The 8358-nt window shown below is 40.9% G+C and overlaps 1 long non-coding RNA gene across 1 annotated transcript in view; it reads right to left on the bottom strand.

Annotated features, from left to right (window-relative positions):
- Positions 1-1296: 1296 nt before the first annotated feature.
- LOC129701757 (uncharacterized) overlaps positions 1297-8358 on the bottom strand; it is a 30910-nt gene continuing 23848 nt past the window's right edge. Inside the window, exon 3 of the long non-coding RNA XR_008724263.1 lies at positions 1297-7491. This is a non-coding gene — a long non-coding RNA (uncharacterized LOC129701757). The remainder of the gene's footprint in view (positions 7492-8358) is intronic.

Genomic DNA, 8358 nt, shown 5'->3' with positions numbered 1-8358 from the left:
ATCCTGCATCAACACCCCCAAAGTACACATTGGCAGATTTTAATAAAGGCCACTTTTATACATTTTGGTTTAACCATGTAGAAATCACAGCAGCGTTTATACATAGTCCCCCAATTTCAGGGCACCATAATGTTTGGGACACAGCAATGTCATGTAAATGAAAATAGTCATGTTTAGTATTTTGTTGCATATCCTTTGCATGCAATCACTGCGTGAAGTCTGCAATTCACAGACATCACCACTTGCTGGGTGTCTTCTGTGGTGATGCTCAGCCGGCCTCTATTGCAGCCATCTTTAGCTTATGTTTGTTTTAGGGGCTAGTCCCCTTCAGTTTTCTCTTCAGCATATAAAAGGCATGTTCAATTGGGTTCAGACCAGGTGATTGACTTGGCCACTCAAGAATTTACCATTTTTTAGCTGAGGAAAAGCTCCTTTGTTGTTTTAGGATGTGTCTATACACTTCAGAATTCATTATGCTACTACCATCAGCAGTTGTATCAACAACGAAGATAAGTGAGCCAGTACCTTCAGCAGCCATACATGCCCAGGCCATAACTCCCCCAACGCCGTGTTTCACAGATGAGTTGGTATGCTTTAGTTCTTGGGCAGTTTGTTCTCTCCTCCATACTTTGCTCTTGCCATCACTCTGATACAAGTTAAATTTCATCTGTTAAACAAGACCCTTTTCCAGAACTGTGATTGCTCTTTTAAGTACTTAGCAAAGTAACCTGGCCATCCTATTTTTACAGCTGACCAGTAGTTTGCATCTTGCAGTGTAGCCTCTGTATTTCTGTTCATGAAGTCTTCTGCGGACAGTGGTCATTGACATATCCACATCTGACTCCTGAAGAGTTTCTGATCTGTCAGACAGGTGTTCGGGGATTTACTAGACTAAGTGGGACCCGTTGGGTCCCTTGTTCACACAGGAGGGCTGGTCCCCCAAAGCAATATTCCACCTCTCCACCGATTCCAATATTTGTGGCCAGTGGGGGGGGGGGGGGGGCGGGGGGGGGGGCTTTCTGGAGCGCTAGTATGGGTATTGTGGACTGAAGGGACTGGTTTCCAGAGGGCTAGTATGGACATTGTGGGCCAAATGGATTCTTGGGGTGAAAGCTCAGTCACTGGTGAAATCAGCCTGGTGTGCTGGCAGCTCACTCACGGCTGGTGGGCGAGCAGTTGACTCATGGCTATTCCTTGAAATTCCATTTGAAGCAGAGTGCAAGGCCACCGAATTCAAGTGCAGTTTCCTACCATTTCAAGCAGGGTGCAAGGTCACCAAATTCAAGTGTAGTTTCCTACCACTTCAAGCAGTGCAGGGCCACCAAACTCAAGTGCAGTTTCATACCACTTCAAGCAGGGTGCAGGGCCACCAAATGCTAGTGCTGTTTAATGCCATTTCAAAGCAGTTACCACCACCAACAACCATTTGCAGTGCAGCATTTCAAAGCAGTTACTACCACCACCAACAACAATTTGCAGTGCAGCATTTCAAAGCAACCAAATTTTCATTTTCAAACCACGTTAAGGGCACTCAGTTGAGTAGACATGTGTTCAGTGTTATTCACAGCTCAGAGACGTGACCCTCTCGCTTCTTCCATCTTGCAGAGACTGAGTGAGGCACAACACTTCCAGGTTTTATAGTCCCTCCCCCTCCCACCAGCAGGGGCAGCAGAGAGAATGTCAACATTTTTTTAACATTAATAACTCTTTTATTTTTAATCGATGGGAACAATCCTCGTCCTGCGCAGCGGAAGGGGACTCTGAGTAAGATGGCGAAAATCACGGCCGTAAATGGCAGCGTTTTTTCAAAAATCATGAAACTGAAAAACAGGAAGTGGTCAAGATCTTACTTTTAATAATATAGATTAGAGAGAGAATTCTGTCATCAGCTGTGGAGATCTTCCTTGGCCTGCCAATACCTTTGCGATTAATAAGCTAACCAGTGCTCTTTAATGATGTTACAAACAGTTGATTTTGGTAAGCCTAATGTTTGGCTGATGCCTCTATCAGTTTTAATCTTGTTTCTCAGTCTCATAATGGCTTATTTGACTTTCATGGGCACAACTTTGGTCCCCATGTTGATAAACAGCAATAAAATTTTCCAAAGGTGATGGAAAGACTGGAGAAATTCTGTGCTGAGAGCTCTCTTATACCTGCATTGAGGCATTTAAACACATCTGAGCAATTACACACGCCCGAGAAGCCATGTGTACCAAATATTATGGTGCCCTGAAATGGGGGGGGGACACAGCTGTACTTTCTACATGGTGAAACCAAAATGTATAAAAATACCCTTTAATAAAATCTGATAATGTATACTTTAACCACATGTGATTTTTTTCTATTACAAATCTCAAAATGTGGAGTACAGAGGCAAATAAACAAATGGGTCTTTGTCCTAAACATTATGGAGGGCATTGTAACATTCACCGACTCGCCTTTATCCATCCTGCTTGTTACCACCTCAAAGAAACTCTAGATTTGTCAGGCAAGATTTCCCCTTGACAAAACCATGCGTAGCAGGGTGAAGGCATTTGGCACGTTGTCCCTCCTCAGGTAGAGCACTGAGCACACCAGTTCCAATGTTATGTTGCAGTTGTACAAGATGTTGGCAAGGCCACATTTGGAGAATTGTGCACAGTTTTGGTTAATATCTTCATTGAGCATTATTTATCAACTGGAGTTGGTGCATTTTATATGTCAATACTCCCTGGTATATTTGGTCTCTTGCACTACTTAGTTTCTTTCATAGCTTAAAACAGTCTTCTCAAAAAGTGAAACATCCAATGCTGGATTCCATTCACCAATTAACACTGAATAAACCCTAGTCTTCTCAAATATTAGTAAAATTCTGTCAGTTATTAAATTGATATTATCTGCAATTATCAATGACAATGCTCAATTTTACAAGTTGGAATAATTTATACGTGGGACCCACATCACATGTGGGAAAAACATTTAACATTTATCTTTGTAGCTATTTCCATGCACTGAATTTTGTTACTTATCTCTGACATTAGAAAAAGGAATAAAATCCTGCAGAATTTATTTATTTATTTATTAGTTATTTATTTCGGACAGAATAAAATAATAACAAGCAAATGTGAAACAGCATACAAAAAACAAAACACAAATATTTATAAAGTGTTATAAACAATATCTATAAATAAATGAAATCATATGTGTCCGAAAAGGAGCAGGAAGAAGCCAAAGCTTATTAATTCCCACCCCTTATTCAACTGCTTGTATTTATCTCATACAAATTTAGCAGCTATATGTACACCAGCCACTATATGTACACCAAATTATTTACATTTGAACTCTCATCAAATATTTACAAAGCCATACAAAAAAGAAAAAGAAAAGAAAAAACCCCACAAATATTATACAGTATCTTAGTCATATATACAACCCATCACTCTATAATCACCCTTCCCAATACAATCAGTATAACAAATATCACAATCACCTATCCTCATCCCAATATCCTTTTAAACAAGTGTTTTTGTACATCTTTTTAAACTGAATTATGCTTGTGCTAAGTTTTATCTCCTGTTCCAGACCATTCCACAAATTCACACCACAGATTACTATGCACATACTTTTAAGAGTTGTTCTGACATTGAGTTTTTTTTTAATTATGTTCCTCTATCAAATTATACCCACCCTGTCTTTCCATAAACAGTTTTTGTATATTTCTTGGAAGTAAATTATTTCTTGCTTTGTACATGATTTGCACAGTCTTAAATTTAACCATATCGGTGAACGTCAGTGTATGTGACGTTAAGAATAATAAATTGGTATGTTCAAGATATCCAACTTTATTGATAATTCTTATTGCTCTTTTTTGTAATGTGCGTAATGGCTGTAGGTTGGTTTTGTAGGTGTTACCTCGTATCTCCACACAGTAACAGAATGAATATAGGAGTTAGAAAAAATTAAAAGTGGGACCTCAAGGGTAATAATCTTTGATTATTCCCAGTGCCACATGTTAGTAGGGTAGAAATAGAAGGATAAACCAGGTGAATGTGTGGCTGAGCTGGTGCAGGAGCAGCAATTCGGAATTTTGAATTATTGGGATACGAGGCGGAGGTAACCTGCACCCGAACTGAAGGGGTAACAATATCCTGAGCAGGAGATTTTCTCTCTTGAGAGAGAGAGAGATGTTTTAAGTAGATTGGCTGGGGAATGGGTCCAAAAGCAGAAAATAGGCAATGAGAAGTTGGGAACAAATACTGTAGTCAAAGAGAGCAGGTTTAATAGCCAGGAGCACAGCAAAGAAAACGAAGACTAGTAGTTTAAGCTGCATTTAGTTCAATGCAGGAGGCTTAAAGATCATCAGTATGGCAATCTATGTGTGGAGCCATAAAAAGATGGGCAAGATATTTAACAATCTTCTTCAGTTTTTACTGTGTTGATCATGGAAGATACCAAGTGAGGCAAATGAGTTGTGATAAATAAAAGGATACAAAGCACTGGAGTAACACAGCAACACATGCAGCATCCCTGGAGAACATGGATGAGATGTTTTGGGCCAAGACCTTTCTTCAGAAGAATGAGTTGCGATACCTTGCTCCATATAAATTACTAACGACCTATTGCTGGTCTTCAAGAATATTAAGCTGGAAAAATCCCCATCTGCACCCTTGGATCTTGTGGAAAGCTAGGGAATAAATTTGGGATGTCCTTGCATAGAAACATAGAAAATAGGTGCAGGAGTAGGCCATTCGGCCCTTCGAGCCTGCACCGCCATTCAATATGATCATGGCTGTTCATCCAACTCAGTATCCTGTACCTGCCTTCTCTCCATACCCCCTGATCCCTTTAACCATAAGGGCCACATCTAACTCCCTCTTAAATATAGCCAATGAACTGGCCTCAACTACCTTCTGTGGCAGAGAATTCCACAGATTCACCACTCTGTGTGAAAAATATTTTTCTCATCTCGGTCCTAAAAGACTTCCCCCTTAACCTTAAACTGTGGGCCCTTGTTCTGGACTTCCCCAACATAGGGAACAATCTTCCTGCATCTAGCCTGTCCAACCCCTTAAGAATTTTACAAAGATAGTTACATCATCTTTAGTGGCATATTAAGTTCTAGAAGACTGGAGGGTAACTAATGTTAAAGGGCAGTAAGGTGAATCCTGTGAACTACAGGCCGGTTAGTGATGTGTAAGTTATTAAGACAGGATTCAAATGGCAGTATCTACCAGTATTTGGAAAGACGAGGACTGATTAGAGATAGTCAGCATGATGTGGGGAAAATAGTATCTCACTAACCTTTTTTTTGAAGAGGTAACCAAAAGGATTGCTGAGGACCAGGCAGTGGACATTTTCTACATGGATCATAGCAAGACCATGGTGGGTTATAAGGCGAGCAAGCTAATTGGATACATAATAGGCTGGATGATAGGAAGCAGAGGGTGGAGAATGTATGGAACAAGCTGCCAGGGAAGAGAGTTGAGGAAGGGACTATCCCAACATTTAAGGAACAGTTAGACAGGTACATGGATAGGAAAGGTTTGGAGGGACATGGACCAAATGCTGGCAGGTGGGACTAGTGTAGCTGGGACATGTTGGCCGGTGGGGGCAGGTTGGGCTGAAGGACCCGTTTCCACACTGTATATCCATGACTCGATGACAGAGATAATTTGGAAGGCTGTTTCTCAGACTGGAGGCATGCAAGTAGTGGTGTGCCAGTTAGGTAATTTGACATTTCAGATAGGTGAAAGGTGTGCATCATGGGAAGTCAAACCAGGGTAGAGCCTTCAATGAAAGACCGCAAGGCATTGGAACAGAATTAGCCCATTGAATTGAGTCTAGCGTGTCATTCAATAAGGACTGAACTAGTTTTCCCTTAACCCCATTCTCCTGGCATTCTCCAACCCCATCATCTGCAATTTTCAATGACAATGCTCCATTTTACAAGTTGGAATAATTTATTCAAGTGGGACCCACATCACACTTGGGGAACATTCTTTAACATTTATCTTTTAGTAGCTATTTCCATGCACTGAATTTTGTTGCTTATCTCCGATGTGGCATTGACACTTGACCCCGCCCCCATATCCTCCTCCCTTGGATATCTGTAGCATACCAGTGTTGCCTTTGAATTTTGTATTTCTGCAAAGAAAATGTAAAAACATGGCCTTTACCAAACTCCAGGCATTTAAAACTTTTCTATAACTATAGACTGTTTCAAATTCTACTTTCTTTAAAAAAAATTCTGTCGTCTGTGAAAAATGAAGTAGCGAGTCAATGATTCCATAATGTTCATGTAATGTCTTCCCTCAGCAAGCTTTAATTGTTACTTGATTGTATAGAATGTAAATATGGTCACAATTTTATTTTCTTTGTCTCCCTAATCTTCTGGTTCCCCCTCCAAGCATACCATTTCCAATCTTGTCATAACTTCCAAGTGTACAATAATCACCATTGTCTAATTACCAACTAATATTAAGTTAATGACATTCAACTTAACAGGGAGGCACTTACCAGATCAGGGTTCATCTGTGGAAAGATAAATAGTTAACCTTTCCAGTGAGAGATCCTTCAGGACTGGGAAGGAAAATAAAAGTTAGTTTTTAACAACAGAAAATGGAAGTGTGCTTCACAGAGGAATGGGGAGAACAAAATCTCTGATAAGGCAAGACCAAATGGATTGATGGGGACAGTCGACACAGCAGTTATTACTAGGCATCTTTGCATCAGAGCACAAGTTGTAGTCTGACCTGCAAAGACAAGCGGATGAGGCTCATTAGCCTCCAGGCAGGTGTGCTTATGGGAATCCACCCTTTAGCCAAGAAATAGCTGAGCATACCAGACAGATGTGACAGACCATTTGAAGTGTTCTAAAGTCATGTGTTGGAACAAACCACATTTAGCCAGACTGTCCATCTACAGTGACCTCCATAATGTTTATTTATTTATTTGCCTCTGTACACAATTTGAGATTTGTAATAAAAAGTCACATGTGGTTAAAGTGCACGGTCAGATTTTATTAAAGGGTATTTGTATACATTTTAATTACACCATGTAGAAATTACAGCTGTGTTATACATAGTTTCCCCCCATCAGGACACCATAATGTTTGGGACACATGGCTTCACAAGCTTTTGTAATTAGTCAGGTGTTTAATTGCCTCCTAATGCAGGCACAAGAGAGCTCTCAGCACCTAATCTTTCCATCACCTTTGGAAACTTATTGCTGTTTATCAACATGAGGACCAAAGTTGTGCCAATGAAAGTCAAAGAAGAATAGAATAGAATAGAATAGAATACCTTTATTGTCATTCAGACCTTGCGGTCTGAACGAAATTTCGTGCCTGCAGTCATACATACAATCATACAATAATAAACAACAATAAACACAAATTAACATCCACCACAGTGTATCCTCCAAGCACCTCCTCACTGTGATGGAGGCAAAAATCTTAGGGCTGCAGTCTCTTCCCTCCTCTTCTCCCTCTGCGCTTTATGAGCCATTATGAGACTGAGAAACAAGAATAAAACTGTTAGAGGTATCAGCCAAACCTTAGGCTTACCAAAATCAACTGTTTGGAACATCATTAAGAAGAAAGAGAGCACTGGTGAGCTTACTAATTGCAAAGGGACTGGCAGGCCAAGGAAGATCTCCACAGCTGATGACAGAAGAATTCTCTCTATAATAAAGATAAAGCCCAAAACACCTGTCCGACACATCAGAAAGTCCTCTCCAGGAGTCAGGAGTGGATTTGTCAATGACCACTGTCCACAGAAGACTTCATGAACAGAAATACAGAGGCTACACTGCAACATGCAAACCACCGGTTAGCTGCAAAAATAGGATGGCCGGGTTACAATTTGCCAAGAAGTACTTAAAAGAGCAACCACAGTTCTGGAAAAAGGTTTTGTGAACAGATGAGATGAAGATTAACTTATATCAGAGTGATGGCAAGAGCAAAGTATGGAGGAGAGAAGGAACTGCCCAAGAACCAAAGCATACTACCTCATTTGTGAAACACAGTGGTGGGGGTGTTATGGCCTGGGCATGAGGCTGCTAAACGTACTGGCTCATTTATCTTCATTGATAATACAACTGCTGATAGTAGTAGCATAATGAATTCTGAAGTGTATACACACACATCCTAAATCAGGGCGGCCAACTCTCACGCTTTTGAGCATGAGAACCACGCCCTCAAGCAAACTCCCACGCCCTCACCCTGATCAGAAATTGCTCACGCTCTGTGGTGAGAAATTCTGTGATCAACGAAAATTTCAAAACTCGGATAAACTGCATGGTCCGCAGGTGTTGGAGAGCCGGGGCTGAGGGAGGGATGGGAGCAGAACCAGCGGCGGGAATAGATGCGGGGAGCCGGGA

The sequence above is a fragment of the Leucoraja erinacea genome, chromosome 11 (assembly GCF_028641065.1).
Source record: "Leucoraja erinacea ecotype New England chromosome 11, Leri_hhj_1, whole genome shotgun sequence".
Classification (NCBI taxonomy): Eukaryota; Metazoa; Chordata; class Chondrichthyes; order Rajiformes; family Rajidae; genus Leucoraja; species Leucoraja erinaceus.
The sequence above is the reverse complement of the archived record's forward strand: the minus strand, read 5'-3'. Positions and strand labels throughout refer to the sequence as shown.